At 42.7% G+C, this 23,272-nt stretch overlaps 2 protein-coding genes across 2 annotated transcripts in view; one reads left to right on the forward strand and one right to left on the reverse strand.

Annotated features, from left to right (window-relative positions):
- Positions 1-1,230, reverse strand: part of chd6 (chromodomain helicase DNA binding protein 6) — an 84,860-nt gene extending 83,630 nt beyond the window's left edge. Inside the window, exon 1 of the mRNA XM_020619057.1 lies at positions 165-1,230. The gene's annotated coding sequence lies outside the window, so the exon portion shown is untranslated. The remainder of the gene's footprint in view (positions 1-164) is intronic.
- An 11,369-nt stretch (positions 1,231-12,599) lies between these two features.
- The window catches only part of ripor3 (RIPOR family member 3), a gene marked incomplete at its 3' end in the record, with an annotated part of 39,077 nt that continues 28,404 nt past the window's right edge, over positions 12,600-23,272 (forward strand). Inside the window, exon 1 of the mRNA XM_020619054.1 lies at positions 12,600-13,557. The remainder of the gene's footprint in view (positions 13,558-23,272) is intronic.

Raw genomic sequence — 23,272 nt, forward strand, 5'->3', positions numbered from 1 at the left:
TGCAGCTGTCAAGCAAGCACAACGAGCCAGTCTCTCCCGGGTTTGTCTGAGAGCTATCGCGGCAGCCCCAGGCAACACCATTGTGTATTGTGTGCATTTTTCCTCCCTTCCTGGTGATTCGCATTGATGTGAGCCTCACGCACACTGCCCGTTGTTGTCCTTACCGCAGACTTGCAGGGAGATCCTTCTGGTACCGCAGGAAGCTTCCCAGCGCACCGCCCGGCTGGCTCCTGCTGCTGTTGTCGTTCAAGGAAGGGGAAAAACAAGAGGGGAGCGTTCACTTTTCAACCCCCCGATGCAACAAAACGAAGGGGTTTACATTTCTCCTCTGTTGGCTGCATCCACCAATCATGGCGCTTTTTACTCCTCCATCATTACCGGGTTTGAAGGGCGGCAGAAAAGATATAAGACATTCCACGTATTTTGCAGATCAGGTTGCGTTTCCCGGATGTTCAGTTTGTTTGCTGGACTTCAGATTGGTGTTTCTGAGCTGTGTTGTTTATGTGATGTGGGTGCAATGTGCTCTAGGGTCTTTTTTGGCTGTAAAGCTGATGTGGAGTGCTTCTTTCTGTGGGGCAACAAACAACTAGCCTTCTTCCCCAACTTCGAGTCTGTGGCCATTCTGCTTGACCCCCCCTCTGGCTGAAACACTTAAATGTATATTTTATGGCACAAAACAAACAGGGTTGTAGGCTATGGCAGAGAAATGCGTACAATTTGTGCCACCACATAAAGGCCATGTTGCAACCTCTGACCACAGAGTGCCAAATCGAAACCTGGCAGGATAATGTGGTCAAGACAATGTGGGAAGTTGTGGTCATTATATATAGCTTATGCCAGCAACCAGAACTATGTTAGGAATGACAGGAACGTGTAGGTTACACCAGTCTTAAAGTCTTAAGCTTAAATATGGGTACTTCACCTTGAAAAATGGTTTGACAAACAATCTCAAGTCGAGGTCTGTTTACTAGTTTTCTCTGGAGGTGCTGAGGTGATGTAGTCCATCCTTTCATATTTTGCTCACTTGACATACAAATGCAGCAGCAGTTCATCCATAGCACTGCACAGGAACTGTTGTTCCAGTTGGCTTAAAAGTTAAAAGGCTCAAGATTCTCCTCAGAAATTTCTGAAGACACATATCAACAGTCTGTGAAAGGTGTAGTGTGGAGTTTTCTTATTTAAAAAAACAAACAAAAGCTATGTTTACATCCAATCTCACCCACTGTGCACATCTCTGAGATCAAACACATTTGTCAAATGCATTTTCTTTCTCATTAAACGTTTGCAACTTGATCTGAACATTTTAAATCCTGCATTTTATACACTGTCATTTAAAGTTCAAAGACATGCAGCTTAGGTTGACTGGCGACTCTAACTTGCCTGTATGAGTGAGTGTGAGTGTGTGTGGTTGTTTGTCTACATGTCAGCCCTGTGATAGACTGGCGACCTGTCCATGGTGGACCCCACCTCTCGCCCAGTGTGAGCTGGGATTGGCTCCAAACCACCACCCCCAGGACCAGCCTCTTCTCTCTGGTTTCCTTCGTTATGTTTCAGGGTTGATATGATATTTGAACTGTTCTAGCGAATATTTCTTGCCGCATTTGACGTTACTGAGATGTAACGCACTGATTCTGGGATACAAGTCACTGTGTACTGGTCACTAGGTGGTATGTCATATACTGTACCGTCTAAGTAATCCACTGGTGTACGCTGATGCAAACCAGCTGTTTCAGGGTGTAATGCTGACCCATACAACCTCTGCATGTTACAGTGATGTTGGCACTGTTGCAGGTCACTCCCTCCTTGTATGGAAGAAAAATCTCCCAGTGGTACACACGCTCCACCTCTGAAACCTTCTCTGCATCATTAGTGTTCGACACTAATAGACACACACAGCAGGCAGCACTTAGCCTGATAAAATGTTCCCACATATACTGTAATTGATTCACAGCCTTTGCTGCTGCCCAACATACACACTTCCCCGTCCGCTGTGGTGGAAGAAGAAGAATGAATAACATGTGAAACCACCTCTGACCAGGTGGATGAAAACTGTTACAAGGCTGTTGACATTTAAAATCCCTTTTTCTTTCAAACGTAAAGGGCAATCAAATTAAGTTAGTAATTACATTAAAAATGTTTTTTAATACAGGAAAAACCATTAACTGTCAAACATCAGCACGGACACAGACCCCCTAAAATTACATGTATAAACCCCAAAGCTGACGTATGAGTGTACTTTTGTTTACATGCACTTTGTAAACTGCTTCTTTCATAAGCAGCCTCTAAACACAATTACTCTATTTGTTATTACTTTGATAACATAATAAAGCTCAGAGCGCTTTCACTAAGAGCTCTTGTTGTGAGCTTCTGGAGATCTGAGAGGCCTCGCTGGGAAAAGAACAATCAGACAATCAAGCATCTATTACCTGGATAACGATGGAAATTGGTTTTGAGATGAAACTAAGACAGAACGAACACTGATTCTGACAAAATAACTTGCTTTTATACAGCTTTGGCTTGCATTGCATCAAGAGCACAGTTTTTATGTGTGAATTTGCAGAGTACATGATTTAAAAATGACACGGGAGGTCCAGTATTACATGAACAGGCTTCACTCACACCCACAGCACTTAACCTGAAATGAAAGAAGAGATCACGTTTAGTGGCAAACCAGTGACACTTTCATTAAAACAGGGCATCTCAGCTTTGAACATACTTTATCTCCAAGCAGAATTTCTGTTGGTCATCTGAAATTGGACAAATGGCAATGAACTGAACGTTGCTATGCGAAATCTTTTATGTAGCTTTTAGGTCAGTGGCATAAAAAGCACAACAGTGGTACTGTATAACTGACCATAGCACCACGTTCAGAGGAAGTGTTGCATTTTACTTTCCCTGCAAATGCAAATCAGTTTGCTGGCAGTACATGAGAAGTGGGTAGAAAGAAAAGTGCTCCACCTGCAGAAACTCATCCCCCATCAGCAGACAGTCTAGGGTGTAGAACATGGCAGCAGCACCCACACCTCTACAGCGCAGTGTAACACAACAAAGTGAATACAACTATCTTAAAAAATCTACAGGGCAGCTGACAATCTACTTCTGTCAGTAAGATGCAGGCTGCCCAGTTGTCTTGGATCGAGCTGTAATAGCTTTCTGGTTTATGTGTCTTACTGCATGTAAGTAGAAAGTAAAGTGATGCTGGAAGAGTCTGTGCTCAACAGAACACCTGTTGATTTGTTCTCTCTGTCTGCTTTAACTAAGACGCAGAACCTTTGGAGTAAAATATGTTTTCACTGAGAAGGTTAACTGTTGCTATGATCTGACACATCTATGCATTTAATCTAAATAAATGATTCATTGAATGTTTAGCATTTACATGAACTGTCTCTAAGTGAGACTCACTCCTACGGGCAATTTAGAGTCGCCAGTCAACCTCAGCTGCATGTCTTTGGACTATGAGAGGAAGCCGGAGCACCTAGAGAGAACCCACGCAGGCACAGGGAGAACATGCACACTCCACACAGAAAGACATCAGGTCGGTTCAGACTCGAAGCTGGAACCTTCTTGCTGTGAGACGACTAATCACTGCTCCACCATGCCAACACCCTCAGTGCATATCTGTTCAAAATCTAGATTTCTTTTACAATAACTAAAGATGCGTAAACCTTTATTCCTGAATAGTTAAGAAAGGTTTTCACTCCAAATGTTTTCAATTTTTATTTTTTTTTTATGTCAAAGTCACAAATGATACTGAGGCTAATTAGCTTATTGCAGCTGACAGGCCTGGTTTCTTTATGATTTCATGAAGTCTCATCAGTTTATTTGTTTGCTTCTGCCCACTGAGGTTCATTATGTCCTGTCCACATGAATATAAAACCTTCATGTGTTCAGCACAGTGTTTGCTATGCTCTCATCAGTAACATTCAGCACTTCCTCTTTTGACATCTAGATAGAATCAGTAGAAACAGGACTTCTCTTTTTTGTGCCGTTTACAGTCAGGTGGAAAACACTGGACTGACTTTTCATTTGTTTAGTGGACAGTCCAGTAAATTCTAGTCTGTCATGTCATAACTAATATCTTTGTACTTTGTAAAATACTTGTAATATCACTGTAATAAATTGTAATACATTTTAAAATAGTTGTTTTCATTTATCAACCATGCAGGAATTGGTGGTTGAATTAATCCAAGCTGTAATAACTGTGGGGCGACCTGCTGTGTGCAAGCTGGTGCTACCACACCAACATCAACATCACATCTCTGACCAGAGAGTGCAGCAGAGAGCTCTGGTACTGATATGAAAAACTACGCATGTGCAACCCCTGTCAACAACTTCCTCTTACACACATAAGCACAAAACACAGCCAAGAGCTCCAACCTACAGTGTCTATAGGAAGGATTTGATTATGTCCATTTATGCAGTGAGTTTGTTGACTGATTCAGAGACAGTTGGAAAAACTGAGTCAGTGTGTTGCGTGCATTTTGCAGAAAGATGGGTGGAAACAGATTGGAATAAAGAAAACTACTTTTTAATGACAGAATGGCTGTAAAAGCTTCTAATCACAGCTGATTGTGCACCCGGGGTTAAATGCACAGCATCTGACTGTAAGGTACATATGTCAAACTAACAGCCGTAGAGCTACCGAACTTCTTATAAATGTTAATCTCAGTTTATCCAAGTAAAGAGGCAGGACACTTAGATAGTTGCACTGAAATTAAGGATCAGGTTTACTATGCAAGTCCATTTTAAAACACGGTGTTAAACACTGCGAGGTACAGTCACAGTGCACCTCCAGGCAGACAAGCATCCATGTATATGTAATGAGTTTGCCAGCCAGTGTAGATGTTTACATGACTATACTGTGTTTTCTCAGTGGCTTCTCTTCTTGGGGTAACGGGGGTGAGAGCGGCGCTGCATCAACCACAGAAAAACTAGAATTTCTGTCATTGCTGAATGTGGATGTGAGTATCAGCCACAATGCTGCTGTCTTTATGTCTGTCTTGCTGTATGACAGCAACAGCCCTAACACTGCCCGCCACACACACGGAAACACCCAGCACAGTCTGTCATTTATAAAAGGCCTGAGATAAATAGCATACTGTCATTTAAAACTGTCACCTTTTAACATCAAAACACTGAAAAAGCACTAAATTTGACTTCCAAAGATGCACTGATACGTTTACATTGGTGCAAAGAGTCGATACCATTTAGATTTCAGGATAATATAGAATTTGTTCACTTAATTTGTGTTTTGGTCAAACATAAAATTATGCTTAGAGTCCTTGACTCTGATTGGTTCCTGGTTTTTCACATGACATCGTATAGCAAACTTGAGATAGACAGCGTGGGGTCTTCTCCAAACTACAGGGCTTCATGGACTCAGAAAAGCCATGACAGGCTGGAGCTTTTCATCAGACATCTTGAGATCATTCTCCCAGGAATTCAGGTACTTTTTACAGTTCTTGGGAGACAAATAACACCCTAACTCAGCCTGAGCCTCCTCCAGCGTGCACCAGGCACATACTGAGAAACTACCACCGTGCTTTCAATGAAGGTTTGATTTTGTATTCATGTTTCCCATTCATAAAAATGCAGTTCATACTTATGCATGACTTATTCAGCTTATATAAAAAAACTGAATCACTAGTGTTTATTGTTTTGCCAATCGATGACCCAGTAGCTAATGTTAAATATAAAAGTGTAGGAGATAAGTGTTTGAGAAGAACGAGTATGGGTGAACCTCTTTGTTTGGAGCAAAGCTCTGAACAAGCTTCGAGCTGTTTCTCTGAGCTGATGCAGAGCACACAGCGTTTGGCAGAGGAAGAGTTAAATTATTCTGCATCTGTTCAGTGCACCCCTGCAATCCCCACAGATCCTGCCTGCTTTCTCTTGCTTCTCCTCCCTCCCTGCCCACTTCATCCCTCCTCCCTTCTTCCTACTCTTCGCCCTCCTTCCTTCCTCCTGTCACTTGGCCCCGAGCCCAGAGAGAGAGAGCTGGAAGGAGGAACAGATTTTTTTGGTCTTTTCTTTCCGACAAAAATGTTCAGATCTCGTGCTTTTTCAGTCTTTGGTACCCAGACGTGAGGTGTTGATTTCATTTTGTATTTCCATCTTCTCACGTCACCAAACCACCATGACCTCCAACTAAGCACTGAGGGAAATAACCTAGAATATGAGCTGTAAGGTTTGTGAACTCGCTGGCCTCTCTTTGCACATAGCTGCTGAGGATCGTATGCAGGCGTGCACCACACAAACATCACTTACCAATCATTTCTCTTTATTTGCTGTGCCTACTAAAGTGCCACCTCAGTGTATATACTGTACAGTAGCATGTTGTAGCCATGGATGGATTATTGAATGGACATACAGTACTCGGCCAGGCCCAGGGGTCAGGCCCCTGGACCAGAGCTTCTGAATGAGATGACATTTCTTGTTTGTAAAGTTAATCAGCAACAAATACACACAAAACAAGTAAACATAGAAGCAAAACAGCCACAAAGAGATGCAAAGCCACCCCAGACAAAAACTAGTAAAACACAATGCATTAGCATCATGATCAAATCTATAAAATGGTTCATGTTAGTAGACATGATGAAGAGGAGTTTCATTAAACCCTCTCTTCTCCCTCTCCCCTTTTTTCTCCTCCCTTCCCTCTCATCACTCGGTGTCTCTGTGCTGGACCATCAACCATCCTCTCATTGCTCCTCAAATGTCGGTGCCTCATTTCCAGATGTGTTGGATCTGTATCTTCAGCCCCAAAGAAATGCACCCTCACCTCTCGTCTCTCTCTCCTACTGTGCACATAGCTCCCTTATCTTTATCTACTGTATTGTCGTTCCAGAAGTAGGGGTCCCCAGTGGGTCAGATTTGTCACATATATTGACCATCTATTTGTAATTCTGACATCCTGATTTCCCATATTATTTTGGTCTGTCCTGTCCACAGGATTCCTACTGCATGTCTGTCTGTCCTGGCAGTGGCATCTCTCATCTGTTGCTCTTTCTGATGTTTCTTCTATAGAAAGCATTAAAGGATGTTGGGGAGCACTTTCTCCTGATTCAAACTGTGGGCCTGAATAGAGGATGTCGCAAGTTATGCAGATTGTAAAACCACTTCAGGAAAATTTGTGATTTGTGATTTTGGAGTAGGTATATAAACAAATTGAACTGTTTCACCTGTACAGATGTGTTACCTGACACAGCTTCAGTGAAGGGTACTGAAGTGTGACATTTGAGCCTGAACCTTCTGTAAACACATGGATGCTGTGAAAAACAACCTCATCTTTTGCAAAGTGAAAGTTGAATAATAAGCTGTGTTTTGAATCCACGGGTCACAGCAGAAAGTCAGAGCACGTGTTAATACTGCAGTGATGAGCTCAGGTTCACATTCACATGCTATAAATGTATGCGCTCATGGTACGCTGCATGTATTTTTAGTTAGCCGCGCTCCAAGCATCCCTCACATGTCGAACGATATTATTAGTCTCAGCCATCCCAGACTGAACTGAACACTGTACACACACTTGGTTTAAGGCAAAAATGTGATTTCATTGACAGCGCGTCTGTAACAAGTTCATTCGGTGTATGAACGGCTCGATACGCTCACTTCAGCCATGGTTTCTTTACTGATTATTCACATTTAGCAAGTTAACAATTTCAGTAGTTATAATGCTTTTTGCCATATCATTAAAGTGTATGTAAACAGCCACTGTCGGTGCACGGTGTATGTTTCAGCCCAGCTGACCACAGAGGACCCCTGTGGAGGGATAGTTGGGACAGTATCATTCTAATTTTACTGTGTTATGGTGCAAGTTGTGAACTAGAAGACAAACCTTTCTGTATGTGCAGAAAAGATTCAGTGACAGTGATTCTTCTCTAAAGACATGAAGGTTCTGTACGACTGTACCAAGATGTGCTTGTCGCTCATGTGTGAAGCCCCACAGACTCTCAGCTTGGCTGCTGCAGTTCCCCTTTGGCAGCCATGTTGGCTCCACAGTCTGGTCCATGGCTGTTGCTATAGTAACTGATGCTGATCCGCCGAGTGCTAGGCAGCTCGCCCTGGTGCTGCTGTGGAGGACACTGTAACATATTTGCAGCAGGAGCAGGAAAAGGAGATTAATGAACAGCCGCTTCCTGTGTGACAGAAATGATTTCACCTATTTTAACTGAACACATCAGAACAGCGGAAACAGTGAAATGTGGTTTTACTCTGGCCCACAGCGTGATGTAGCCATGTGCAAAGTTTCAGTGTGATCTGCTAAGGTCTGGCTGGGCTCACTGGAGCAAACACACACGTCTAGCCAAATGAAAGCCCTGCACAGTGTAAGAAGAAACATTCATACGATTCTTTTACAAATGTTATTGCTCTGCATTGTAAAATGAACTGTGGAGCATTTGTGTCCGTTTACAGTTAGTATAGAAAGCCAGGATGCACCAGACATTCTCACCTCAGGGAATACATCTTTAAAAGGAGTCCATATGTTTCCTTCAGATGTCCCTGACATGGAAAACATGTGGTGCAAAGGTGGGAAATCATTCTACACGGAGTAGCATCATATTAACAGCAGAGGGCATCGTGCTACAATAGTAGAGGGCCTCTCTCAGCTTAGCACAGTTTATGTCAACAGTCAAAGTGAATACAAAGGAAAACTAGACTGCCCTGAGAGAGCAAACCTCTGCCAAGGGGCAACTCAGTTCCTCCATTCCGCCATAAAACTAATATTCCCATGATAGTTTGACCCTCATATATAGTTGTAGGCCATGAAACCCTACAAGTGGCATTTGATATCATTATTAGTTTGACAGGTATTCAAGAAAAACAGCAGACATGACAGACATTCAGTCTCTGGTTTAGAGGTAAATGGGGACTTCAGTGAGAGGACCATGGGAAAAGCAGAGAAGACATCACATTGGTGCAGGTTTGTGTTCTGCTTGTTCAACAGCTGTTTGATAAACTGATCGTACAGTCTCTGTTGCTGCTGATCCTCCACCGCCTCTGCTCAGCTGTATGTGTGAGAGGAGCGCAGCCCCTCCCTCCTCTAAACAAAGACCAACGCAGTGAAAAAATACAGTGGAGAAGCAAAGTGGGTTGGTCCACATCAACCAGCTACAAAGCCTGTAGGTGTTCCTCATGCAAATGAGAGTCAATGAAACCAAGCTGTGATGTCGTGTTATCAAAATCATACATCGTCTCAAATGTCCAATCATAGATGAGTCTGCAGCGATGTTAAAAGAGGAAGCACTGCCTGTGAAAACCACCCAAAGTTCAGTGACACAGCATTTAGATAAAGAGGATGTTGAGTTTACATACATTTCTTATAAATAAATCATTTCATCTAGTTTTTATCAGGATGTGTTTATGACATGTCTGTTCATCAAAACTATTATAATGTGGAGTAAAAGTCACATGTTAAATTTGTTATTTCAATCGAATGTTCCACTGTCGCACTTAGAAACGTAAAGTGAGATGTTATGATTGGTGTAATGTGGCAGAAACGTGTGCAGGGGCGTGGACTGTGCAGTAACCTGCTTATTTACAGAGTTTTCATCTTCAAATGCATTATTTTAGATGTTTAAGGTGAAAGGCAAATTATATTGTGACTGCATCTCTGTTAGAATGGCTTGAGGGTTTTGTTTTTTCTGGTTCAGCGTGTGCGTGCATGGAGGGAGCAGCCTTTTATAAATTCAGGCAGAAAAGTTTGAGTTTAAAATAACTTTGAATTTCAAAAACACTGATATTTTAGTTTAACAAAGGCCTTCCACTTAATTTTACACATAGCCTATTACTAATGAATTCAGTGAAATATATCAGATCACAATGGCAAAAGAGAGGAATGAGATGATGACACGACGGCTCCTGGACATGTAAGGACTGTTTCATTCCTGCAGGTTGTTGTTTCCACACCTCTGCATTGCAGGTTATTCAGTCACTAACCATAATGCATCATCAGTTATGCATGCATAGCTGATGATGATTGTCCCAGGATTTTGTGAAGATGATGATGTTAGCTCTACTGGGATTATTTCCACTTAATCATTGAGCTTTAAATTAACAGATTTTCATGAAGAAGCAGCAACAGCAACTATAACCTAAACCTTTAAACCTAAACTTTAATACAAAAGCCAAGTCAAATCTCTCACACCGCCTTTTAAATAAGCGACAACTTTACTTTCAAAAGCTGTCTGTGAATAAATTGGACTGGTTCTCACAGAAGTAAAAGCTCACAGATGAATGCACAGTCAGCTGCTGTGGTGCACGTGTGGTGAGGGAGTGGAGGCGCAGATACACGGGATACACTTGTCCATGCCTCCTTATCTCGGCCTGCCATGTGTGTCTGTGTGTGCGTTAATGCCATGAATGTGCCAGCTGAAGTAAATATCTGTATATTCCTGCAGTAGCAGCCGACCGATGGTGCGTGTGGGTGTGTGTGGTATGCACATTTGTGTAAGCGTGTGCCACTAACAAAGCTATAAAAAGATCTTTAAACTATGACAGAAACATTTATGGCTTTCAAACCTTGTGTTTGTAGGCGTGTTTAGATCCTGTTTAATCTAAGATTGCTTAAGTACAGTTTGGAGATACTTGTACTTTGAGTATTTTTACTTTCTGTTACTTCGTACTTTGACTTCACTACATTTTAGAGGCAAATATTGTACTGCACTACATCTGTTACTCATTACTTGTCAGAATCAGATTAACTTTACATAATACAAGATAATCAACTGATTTTGTTGATCCCTGGTGGAAACTCAAATGAACTCACCTGTTATGTTCATTTCTCAGGAACAGCAGTGATGTTCCTGGGTTAATTTGACCATTACTAACCATTTCAATCACTATTTAGTGCAGTGGTCTTTACCTCTCACAGATTAGGTAATTATATTATATATTAATGTGAAATGTGCTATTTAACAAATCAAGTACTTTACTTTTGGTACTTCAATACTTTTGTAACTCTACTTAGGTAACATTATGAATGCAGGACCTTTCCTTGTAAGAGTTTTTTACACTGTGATATTGTTAGTTTTACTTAAGTAAAGAGTAAAGCAAACTGTTGACCAGTTTTCGAAGTGTACGATAAGGTTTAAACATTTCTACCTGTTAATTTCCTTATAGCCATTAAAACACAGTAAAGCAACCAAAGACACAGACTTAGCTTTTCTCCAAAAAACATTACAAAAGCTAACAAATAAAATTCAGAGGACAAACAATAACCAAACACAACTGCTGTGAAACAGATGAGGTGAATTTGACACTGATGTTCAACAGGAAAGCTTAACCTCAGGTGACTTTGCCTGACAGTGAGTGAACTTGTCATATCTTCCAGAAACATTAGCCAAAGACACAAAAATAAGATCACAACTGTCATACACTGATGATTCTGTATCTGTTTTAAATTGCACGACTGGACACAAAAAGCAAATGCTCCCTGTGACAGATTTTACTCCGATCCCTCACCGCGCTGCATGTGTCGGCGCACAGGAAGCAGCTGGATAAAACATCTACAGACGTTATAAGTAAAACCATTAATACATGAACTTTGCACCTAATTTCACAGAAGTTTGTGAAGTTTCTGAGATTCCCTGGTAATTATCAAACAGCCGAGCTGTCCCACATGAACCCTAAGGACAGGTCAGCGTCCCCACACCACAGCTTCTCCCCAGCAGGCTGATCTGGGGATTTTCACAAACACGAGAGCTTTGAACTTAACTCGAAGTTCAGGGGTTTCGGTCAGCGTGTTCTGTTTTTCACAAGGCAGCCTGGGAAAGCTTCTGGACTGATTTAACAACTCCATATGTTCACAGGCATTTCTGTCTGACGTGGCTGTGACCAGACATAAAACACTCACATCAGAACAACACGACAACAAGAAGTGAATATGACAGCAGGGAGGACCCCACACACAAACCAATCTTTAGATTTCAGTGCTTCTTAGGAACGGTACCATTAAAGTTTACATCTTGTTAATGACCACTGACAGATTAGACACAGCACGATCAGAAAACGCTTCAGATCAAGCAAAGGACCAATTAAAGGAATAGTTCATCTAATTTAAAAAAATGTCTTCTCTATAGCTAAACTGGGTTGAAGGCAGACTGTGAGAGGGGCGTTTCAAACTATTTACATGCTGCTACAGGAGATAAGAGAGAAAATAGGTCTGGAAGCAAAGATGGGGAAACAGATTTCTCATTCTAAAGTGATAAAGCAGAACCAAGTTCATCTTTAACAACAGAAACATGTTGTCTCGTTTCCTTTCTAGAAACTTTTTCCTTCTCATGTGCATTTTATGAAGCTGACCAGTCAAAAGTTGTACCTGCTTTCCCACTGAATTAAGTGTGTCCAAAATTTTGACCCGTAGTGCAAATGTATGAGACGAGCCTGTTTATGTTCACAAATGCATGGCCATCAATCAGGACATAAAGCAACAGTATTACTGAGGTATGTGGTCTGTGCTGGGGCCAGACATGATATACACCAAGTGGAGAGATGGGAGGAGGGGATGAAAAAGAGAAGAAGGCAGGAAAGGAGGAGGAGGAGGAGGAGGGCTTCTGAAACATTTTCATTTACAACTCTGAACGTCATAAAAAGGAAAAGTAACAATGTGAGAAACTGGAAGGGAAAGTGGAAAGTAAAGAGGAGAGGAAGCTTTGAGGAGACTGAAGGAGAGTTGTTGGGAAAGAGGTTAGAGGGTAGAGAGCGAGTATTCCCAAAGGAGAGCAGGAATAAAGGGATCTGTGCTGAGAAAGGAAAGTAGAAAAGGGAAAAATTTAGCAGAAGAAAGAGGGGGAACTCTAAGAAGAGCAGTCACATGGAAAGAAAATGACAGATCAGTGAAGTCAGAGAGAAATAACGAAGCATCTATAGGACTGTAAAAGAAAGTGAAGAGAGGAGAGGGAAGTAAGGAGGGGTAGAGGGTGAAGAAGGGGCGGCAGAAACAGAAAGAGTCAGAAATACAGAACAACAAGTGCTGAAAGTGTAGAAGAAAGAAGAGACAAATGTTCAGAATGTGAGAAAGATGAGAAACAGACAAGGAGAAGGAGAGAAGACGGGAAGTTAAGAGCTAAAAAAATCAAGACAAAAACAAAACCAGCAGCAGAGAAAGAGCAGATGAAGAGAAAGGAAAAGACTTAAGGTCATTAACTGAAGTTGACAAAAGGAAAAAAGAGCCGACTGTCAAAGTGGGAAGAGCTGAAAGAGGAGGAAACACAAAGGGAGTGGAGAAGAAGCCGAGGGGGAGAGAGGAGAGGACAGAGAGCAGATGTGAGGAAGAAAACAGGAGAGAAAACAGGAGAGAGAACAGGAGGAACCTAATGAACTGCTGTTTTCAGTCGCTCTTACGTTGTTGTGAAACGTTCTTGAGCCGCTGCTGCAACACCGAACGCTATCAGGACTGAGCAGACAGCTGCCAAGCCCACTGACATACACACACACACACACACACACACAAAAAGCAAAGGATTGGATATGTGTGTGTTGGATATGACTCGTCCGCTGAGGCAGTTTGCTGTGGAGGCTTTGGAGTGACAGTTGGGAATAACCAGTTCTTCGTCCATCACGGTAAGTCTGATACACATTTTATGGATCACTGGGAGCTGCAGGGGTTAAGTCCTTTATTCAGAATTACAGTGACAGTTTAATGACTTTTCAAGGTCCCTTTACTTGGAACAGTGGAATGTGCCCTTTAGGATGATGATCTTCAGCTAATTGGAACATCAGTTTGACAACATTCCTATTATTTGTTGTATGACCAGAAATAATGAAGGAGATTTTGCATGAGGGCTGGTTTATGAACTCAGTGAATTAATATTAGTATTAAATATTTTGATAAGAACTCGGTGACTTAGTAAGGAGCCATTCTCTTCTTGTTGCTGCTTATAGAGTTTGAAATCTTACTAGCTGGAGTTGTGGTGTTTGGTGTTTTGTGATGTAGTCAGCGATGGTGATGTTTGTATGAAGAGCTGCAGTTTGACTTAAGTCTCTGGACACAGGTGAGTGTGGGTTTTCTTGGATCCATCCATCCCACACAGGGCTGGGATGCCAGCTCTCCAGGTTTACCGCCTCAGCTCACAGAGGAGCTGGATGGTGTCGCTCTGAGCTCAGAGTCTGTGGCTGTGCTACCATCATATGTGTCCTGAGTCCAGATCAGTTTCATCTCTGTAGAAAAGCAGGAGCAACACAGAGACTCTGGCAGACCTCGTTTCACTGTGTGCTTGGGTTCTCCAGCGCCTGTCCATTCATTTCTCTGTTTTAACTGCTCTACTTACTACAGCATAAGGTGTAGAAGTGCCACCACAAAAACAGGAACCTTAGAAAATGCATAAAATATGTGCTGAACTGTGTTATGACTGGGTCAAAGAGGTGAGGACTAAAGGACGGGTTAGCAGGTTGCACATTAGAAGAAGTGTCAGAGAACTGAGAAAAGGGGTTGATGAGGGGATAGAGAGCAGGTGCACAGGTGTGTGGGAAGGTCAGAACAAAGCTACCAGCCCACTTCACCAGACCTCCGTGCTTTATTTGCATTGTACTGTGTCCTACAGGAGTCTGGCACACAGGACACAGCTGTTTTCATGTTGCTTCTTTCCTCTTGTTCTACTGTTTGACCTTCTCTGTTCAAGCCTCAGATGTAGAACCACTTGTTTCTAGTTTGTGTCTTGTTTGGAGAAACTGGTTAAAGGGGAGGAGACAGGAGAACAAGTTTACATGTTACAATCACTCTGAACACCACATTTATAGGCAAATGCTCAGCAATCAGACCCCACACCGCCATATTTTCAAACCAACTGGCACCCAGCTGCAGACACTGACTTTCAGACATATTTGCCTTTAGTAGTTTCAGATTTAGTCACATCTGGGATTCGGTTACTTCTGTCACATCACTGTGAGTGTTTGTTTGTTCCCAGTGCTGAAGCCTTTGTCCTGCAGAATGTAAAAGCCCTGTTTACAACATGAAATCAGGTTACTTTACCAGAAACCTAGCTGTGTTTCGTGAGTCTTTTTTCCTCCTCTCGTCCATCATTCGCCCTCCTCACCCTACCCCCATTCAGATGGAGGCTCTCGGAGCCAGATGAGCGTCAGTTTCTCATGAACCCCCTCACTGAGTGCGGCTCAAACTGATGATCTGCCAGAGAAAACATCAACACAACAAGCTGGGTCAGGATCTGCTGCTCGCTCGCCCTCACTCTGCCCCATCCCCTCTTCTTCTTTCTCCCTCCACCTTCCCTCTCTTCTCCTCTGCATCCCTTCAGCTTCTTTCTGTCAGTTTCTGTAATCAAAGCCTCTCTGGGTTTCTACCCTTTCAGTGAGTCTCTTGTCTTTATGGGCCTAGTAGGAGGTCACTGGTTCAGCTGTGATTGAATTAAATGCTAACGCTTGTAGCAGAGGAAGGTGTGTGTGTGTGTGTGTGTGTGTGTGTGTGAGAGAGAGAGAGAGAAAGAGAGACAGAGAGAGGGTCATGGCACTTATTACAATATGAAAGCCAGCGGAGCCTTTCTTTTTCAGCGAGGTGTTGCACAGTAACTGGTTCAGACATCAACAGTGACACTATAGATGACTATGGCCATTTTGGGGTCAATAGAGTTTGTCTTTGTGGTCTAATGAAGCATGTAGATGTTTAGTTTTGTAGTGTTCATGATTTTATTGTCACACACACTGACTGCTGGGGCGTGTGTGTGTTTTGAGACAACAGAACGGACGTATCTATGGAAGTGTGTAACTGCTTTTGAAAGGAGGGACCACACGGGGGGCATGAACACAGTCAAATGCTTTTAGTTGGATGTTTGTTACTGTATACACTCCAAACTGTACCCCATCATCCATCAGGCTGTCCCCAGGAGCGGCTGTGGCTCACGTGATAGAGCGGGTAGTCCCCTAACTGGAGAGTTGGCCGTTCGATCCCGGCTTCTCCAGTCCACATGTCAAGACGCTGAAGAAGTAGTTGCTCCCAGTGAAGACACTGGTGTGTGTGAATGGGAAAGAGAGTGCACATCAATGTGCAGAAACGTGCTGCATACGAACATTTATCTCTGTTGTTTCCATTACTTTGCTTTACAAATGGTCACATTAGGTCACATGAACCGAACTACACTGAAGGAAGTCTGAACACGGCCTTAATGTGATCATGTTTCATCTGAAGAGACTTCTGGCTTTTCATCACAGCAGATTTATGGCACAAAACGGGCAGAAGGCGAGTGTAAACAGAGATAAATCCAACTGGTGGTGACAGTGCAGCAGGCAGATGGGAAACCTGCCCCTTCGTCCTGTTCAGTAAAAACTAAGACAAATGCTTTCACCAGAGGCAGCCTGTAGCAGAAAGCTACAGGTTTAACAGGCGCTGTTGTCTTCATGGTAAACAGGAGACAGGACTTTAAATATGGCTTCTCAAGTTCGTAAGGTATCTACCAATCTCACAACACTCACTTGGATTTAGTCAGAAATATCTACACTCAGAGCTAAATATGGGAGTCAGTCAGTAATCTGTTGGATATCAGAAAACCACCTGCTGGGGAGACCTGGACCTTACTTACACATTTCTCTAAACAAATCAAAATGGTTCATACGGATCACTTTTGGAATACTTCCTATACATACATTAGAGATTAACATCTGTCTCCTCCACCAGTAGAATGGAGGCTGAGCTGGAGTCGCTTTTCAACCACCAGAGCGGTAACGTAGTAAAGAAACAGGCTGTTTTTCGTGGTTTGGGTGAACTCACCCTTTAACCTGAGAGTAAAGGCTGTGAAGGTCCACGGTGCTAATGGGATAACCTGGATAAAAACCAGCTGTGTTTTGATTAGTATGGGTTTAGATAAAGTCCCACAGTGCAATCTGAATTGTTATTAACGGTGTGTGTATGTTTGCAGTGATCATAGGTGATTTTTGTATGTTTCTCTATACACTGACTGGGTGTGTGTATATCTTGCTGTGTGCAGTGCATGTACTTGCAGATATGAGTCTGTGGGAGGAGTGTGTGTCCTTTCTGCACTCAATGAGACAGCTGTTGGATGAGTCATCACTTCTTGAAGAGGTGTGCTGCGTGCACTAATCTTAGGTGTGCGTGCACATTTAACATCCTCAGTGATTTAGAGCAACAGACTCATCCTGTCAACAAAGAAGCTCGAGTCCCTGATGCTTTGAGCTCCATTTATCATCCTTGAAACACACACACACTGCTTCCAATTTGTCACATGACATCATCCAACAACTATTTCACACATGTGAGCATAGAGACACACACACAGAGCTGATCCTACCCCATGCGCTGTGACCTCCAGGTCCGTGAACCCTCTGGAGAAAAGCTGAACTGAAAGAAAAATCCCCTCCTGCTGCTCCATGAGAACTTTCTGGAACTTTCCATACAAGATGGGCTGGTTTAATGTGTTGTCTCTGGCAAAAGAAGACACAACTATTCATTTGCTAACAGATAACATCAAGTGTCAGTTTAGGGCAGTGATCCATTAGGACAGATGTGATGACAGAGCAGGTTTGGCTAAAAGGAAGAACCAGCTCCTGTTGTGGCCGACAAGAGGTGCTCAACACAATCCACACACTACTTTGTAGACGTGTGATCATTTGCACGCTCTAATGAATCATACGTGTGCAAGATTAACAGCAAAACAGTTTCCTGGAAAATATAGTTAAGGGACCACAACAATAACATAAAGTGGAGTGTGAGTTTTATGCACAAGATCAAAATAAAACTGTATTAAATCCAAGTAACTCATGCTGTCATGTTAAATCAAGGGCATGAAACATTAAATTGTGTCCACAAATTGTCTGTATTTCCTCATCAGAGCAGACGTACTCCAGCACTACAGATTTGCTTTAACTAGAGAACATACAGCTTAGACCAAAGAGATGTTCTGTGCTGAACAAGCAGTGTTGGGTTGTTATTCTCAAAAGTAAAGCAAAACAATTCCTGTTACTCATTTCTGGGAAATCACCAGGCAATGCTCAAGGCTGATGTCCAGGGTCTGTGTCATCATTTCCTCAGGTTCTGTTAAGTAATGAGTGTCTGTTTTTTCCACATACTGACAAAACCAAAACCAAAAGAAGAATGAAGGATGATAGTTTTGATTTATATGGATTATCAAATAAAAAGAGGAGATGCCACCTAGTTTGAATGGTAAACTGTACGTATATAAACAGATCACATCTTATGACACATTCATACAACAACGTTGATTAAAGAGAAAATCATTAATGAGTGAAAGTGAACGAACACTGGCTCTGGTGGCTTAAGGGAACCAAGTAATGTGTGTGTATCCAGTCTTTTAACATGAGCAAAGCAAATATGGAAGCATCCCTCCATGGACAGCACTCATGCAACCTGGCATCACGGATCTGTCTGGTCTGTGTCCCGCTGTCACTGAGCCGAGCAGCCCTTTGTCAGGACTCCTGCTGTGGAGGACGCTCTGCTCCCTGACTCCCTCTCTGACTTGGCAGTTTAACTTAGGACAGTTTAGAGTAATTCATGGGCTCCATCTGAGCAGCAGCAGTCTGGTCAAACTCTTTTCTGGAGTAGAACTGCTTTAGATGCATGTGATCCCACTGCTAGATGTTCTGGTCTTGACCAGAGCTGGGGGATTTTTGGAGTGGTTATCCTTTCCAATGTGTGTGGCACAGTAACTGATCCCCAGCCTTTACGGCCATGTTACGGGTCCCTAGGGACTTTAAGATCGTCGCTAACCTGACTGAAAGTTGTGGTCTTCTCTGCAACATTTGCTCAACATCTGCTTCTCCTCAAATAAGACTACACACCAGCCCGGAGACATTGTAAAGCTGTGATGGCAGCCCTCAAACACGGTGACATGGATCTATTTCCAGGAAACAACCAGAAACAGAGGAAACATTTTGTATTAAAGCTGTGCAGTGGGCAGAATGATCTGGAAATCAGGATCCATAAGTTGAATGATCCTACTTCATTATCAAGTTTCTAAAGCAAAACCTCATCAGAACTGATCCGTTTGCCTAAACTCTGCTGTTACGGATCCAAATTGAGAGCCTGTGAGAATAACGTGAGAGTCGTGAATGTGTCAGATACTAGGAGCTTATCGAGCAGTCAGACTCGCAGATTAACAACCACTGAGAGGTTCTGTCCGCTCTCAAACATATTTCCTGTCACAATTCACTGTGTTGTGCCGCCTAATAAAGCAAGAATGCAGTTTAATGTCCTAAAAATAAGAGTTCTTTATTTATGATCCTCAAGACATTTGGTGGTTTTGTACACAACACAGAGGAGGCTTTTGTCTGACCGCAATCACCACAGTCACTACTTTTATTTCCCTTTTCTCTTTAATGAGGTTTTTATTCTACAGTAAAAACCTGGTTTCTGACCAGGAGTCTCCTCTATATGACTATTTTACAAATATTGTACAGCGGTGCAGTGGTTAGCACTGCCGCCTTCCAGCAAGGGTTTGAGCCCCGGCCAACCCGGGGCCTTTCTGTGTGGAGTCTGTATGTTCTCCCTATACCTGTGTGGTTTCTCTCCGGCTTCCTCCCACAGTCCAAAGACATGCAGCTTAGGTTGACTGGTGACTCTAACTTGCCTGTAGGAGTGTGTGTGGTTGTTTGTCTACATGTCAGCCCTGTGATAGACTAGTGACCTGTCCAGGGTGGACCCCGCCTCTCTCCTGATGTCAGCTGGGATTGGCTCCAGCCCCCCATGACCCTATTCAGGAATCAGCGGTATAGAAGATGGGGTCATGGCACGATGACAGGGGCTCAGTTCTTTTTCTTTTCTTCTAATATTTGATCTTTTGCATTAACTTTTCTAAATGTAAATATTTGATAGAACTAGCAAGAACTCAGACATGTCAGTCATTATTTGTAAATGTTACAACACACTGATGCTGCAACACTCCACCACCTTCCACAATGGTGATCACTCAGGGTCAAAGGTCAAACCAATGTTCTGATCTTTGACAGGTCAGAAGTGTGCGTTAAAATCCCAGGTACTGTCCATCTATACAAATAATATGAAGGTCAACCTCCAGCTCACGCCATGAGGATTTAAAATACAGTGTACGGCCTTGTTTATACATACTTGTGGGGATGCACCACACACACACTGCTTTGTGCGGACTGGAAGTCAGTTGTGGGGACCGGAGCCTGGCCCCACAACTAATTCATTGAATTTTACAAAAAGGACAGCGTGTAAGGTTGGAGCAAGTTTCACCTTTGGTTAAGGTTTGAGTAAGTCTGCTGGAAATGAATGTAAGTCTGTGTACAGATCCTGTAAGTGACGAAAGGATGTGTGTGTGTGTGTGTGTGTTACTGTAGCTAAATAAAAACTCTCATATCTTCAAACAAGCAAAATTTTAAAAAACAGTGCTGTTGGTTTTGAGTCAGGCTAATTTACTTTGAAGGCTCGTTTTATGGTCCCAGACATTATAGAAAAATGTCCTCTGTGGAATTCACCACAGTGTACGCTGCACGTCCCTCTGTGCAGTTATGTGTATGTCTGGATGCAGGTTTGTTTGTGTTTTATCATTCGGCAGTGTGACCTGGTCCCCTGTACGAGCCCTGAAGCTTCTCCTCTGTTTACTGCTGATAAAAGATGCTGCTCTCCTCTGTGTCAGACGTACACACTGCAACACAACACTCATGAACTGAACTGGGGCCTGTTCAAAGAGCAGGTTTACTAAAAGGTAAAGTCAAATAGGCCTAGGATGACTCTGACCTTAGGTCTTGCATCCAGTTCAGATGTTTCGTGCCTATGCAGGGAGTAGTGTGCACTACATGTAGCGGTCACTAACTGATTTGTGCTGCCCACCCAATTTGTTCCATGCATATGCAAAGAAGCAATTTATAGCAGGGTCATCTTGTCCTAAACTTAGCCACTTGCACATGCAAAGAACAAATTGGGTCTCCAGTACAAATCGAGTAACTACAACAGCAAAGGCACAGTAAATCTGGTTGTGGAGCTTTAACTATGCCATAGGTTTTGCAGAACTGTTCAACACTGACCTTCTGGTTTGGTTAAAATTATAGGGATAATCTTGCAGAGCAAAACCCAGAAATGTTTTTTACGAGTCCTAATCTGAAGTTTAAGGAATTTCATTGTTTACTCAATAAATTTAACCAGGGAACTGAGTGAGGCGTGTTTCAACCCTCACCGCAGCCGGTTTCTCCCCAGCAGAGTCCTGGTCATAGTCGTGGTCCCAAAAGCATCTGGTTTCTGCTCTACCTACTGAGGAGAAAGGAACTCGGCGAACAGAGAAGCGTCGCTTTTCTCCAGCTTAACTCAGGGTAAACAATTCACAAGTGCTGTATTGTAGGGTGGGTTTTCTGACCTGTGCCTGAGCCGGGACGCCCCCCGCAGGTGTCATTTGTTTGAGTAAAATGCCTGTGGCCCTGAGGAGGCAGAACAAGAATTTCCATTTCACACTTGGGTGAAGCTCCAGACTGGCTGAGCTCACACCGCAGGGCCCTTTCAATGCCCTACATTATGCCGAGTACAGCCAGTCATGTGAAAGAAAAACACTGGCACAAAGCTCGCCACGTACCCTATACAGCATGTACTGTAGCTTCACATTTGGCTCTTAGGCTCTTCCTATCAGAGCAAGTTATGAAAATAAATCATCACAAAGCTCCTCCAAGTGGCCTGATTACAAAATAAAATGTAGAATCAATATATAATTTGTGAGACCTTTTTAACATTGATGTTTTTATCTCCACCGCTTTAAAGTCAGTGCAAATATTTTAACTCTGGACGCTGGAAGTCCTGGCAGCAGTCTGGTCTCTGTGAAGCCCTGCGTGCTCTGCCATATACATGCATTATTCTCATTTCAGATATCAGGTTTCTGCTCTGTAACGACGTCAGCTGCTCTAATGCAAACCAATACCCTGGCCATTTGACAGAACTGCAGAAATTAAGGCACTATTATACAGGCACAGGGGTTAAAGGAAGGTGAGAGAGGGGATGTTTTATAGTTTAGGTCTGAATATAAATTACAAAATTCTTGAATCCCCAATTTATTGAGCTACTCCCATGTGCAGTAGATTATAATAATGGATTTAGGGCAGCAGCTTTTAAGCTCCGACTGCTGCCTGCAATCGCTGTGTGTGTAAATCAAACATGTAGGCTGACCTCCAGACTAACAAGGTGCCTCAGGCACCTTAGACAAAGATTTAATCTCTTCAGCAGCTCAAAGACGGCCTGTGTTTGACTGCTGCAGGCTGTAAGTCATATGTATATTTATATTTAGGGCTGTTGTGTGTCTTTAGGGCATATGGCTGCAGTGGAATGTGGTCCAGTTCTGAGTGTTGGACCCCTGTGTGAACTGTGGCAGAAATGTCTTGTAATGGCACTGAAAACAGAAAGCCTCCATTTTAGTAGTTTTCAGCAAATCACCAGCAAACACCAGAGTGGACAGTTACAGTTTTTGCAGTTGTTCATTCCAGTAAATTGCAGACTTCTTTATCAAAAGCAACAAAAAAGGCAACAAAAAGCCTTTTCTACACAAGGAAACACTCAAAATGTTTTACACTGTTAGTCAATTCATCGACTCACACAAACAAACGCTCACACTGGTGATATCCTCAGGGAAACTTGGGGTTCAGTGTCTTGTCCAAAGACATGTCAACAAAGGGATCAAACCGCCAACTCTGCAGTCCAAGAGCCGGGTCTGTCGGAGGTTTCTTCTCCTACTAAACGAGTCTTTCCTCCCCACTGTCGCAAAGTGCTGCTCAAAGGTGGTTTGCTGGGTTTTATCTCTATAAGACTGTAAAGTGTAGACCTTACTATGTAAAGTGCCCTGACATGATTTCTGTTGTCATTTGGTGCTACATAAATAAAACGGAACTAAATTTTGACCCTCGGCTTGTAACAAGGGTTTTCTGATATGTATAAGTCGACAAGCAGCAGTGTTGAAACTATTATTCTACCTCTGGGTCCTAGAAATTACAGCACACTTATATACAACTAATGTGCTACAGCAAATGCACACAAACATCTTTGCGACTGTACTACGCTTTCTAGTAACATAAAGAGGAAATGCAGTTAATCTGCATATTTCATAAATTACAAAAACATATTGTTTTGTGCCAAAATATAAAACTGGTTGTGACTGCAGCATTGTTGAACATCTTTATGTGTAGGCACTCAACTTGTTTGTCTAGACCTTACCTTACATCCTGGCACGTTGCCTCCACTGTCACACACAGCCCTCGCTCTGAAGGAGCACAGGATGCAACGGGCTAAAAGTGAGGATTTCAGCACTCCATAGTCATGTGTGGTAAAAACACACAGGATGATTTAACTAGGTGAAAATCC

The sequence above is a fragment of the Monopterus albus genome, unplaced genomic scaffold, assembly GCF_001952655.1.
Source record: "Monopterus albus unplaced genomic scaffold, M_albus_1.0 scaffold213.1, whole genome shotgun sequence".
In the NCBI taxonomy this organism is placed as follows: Eukaryota; Metazoa; Chordata; class Actinopteri; order Synbranchiformes; family Synbranchidae; genus Monopterus; species Monopterus albus.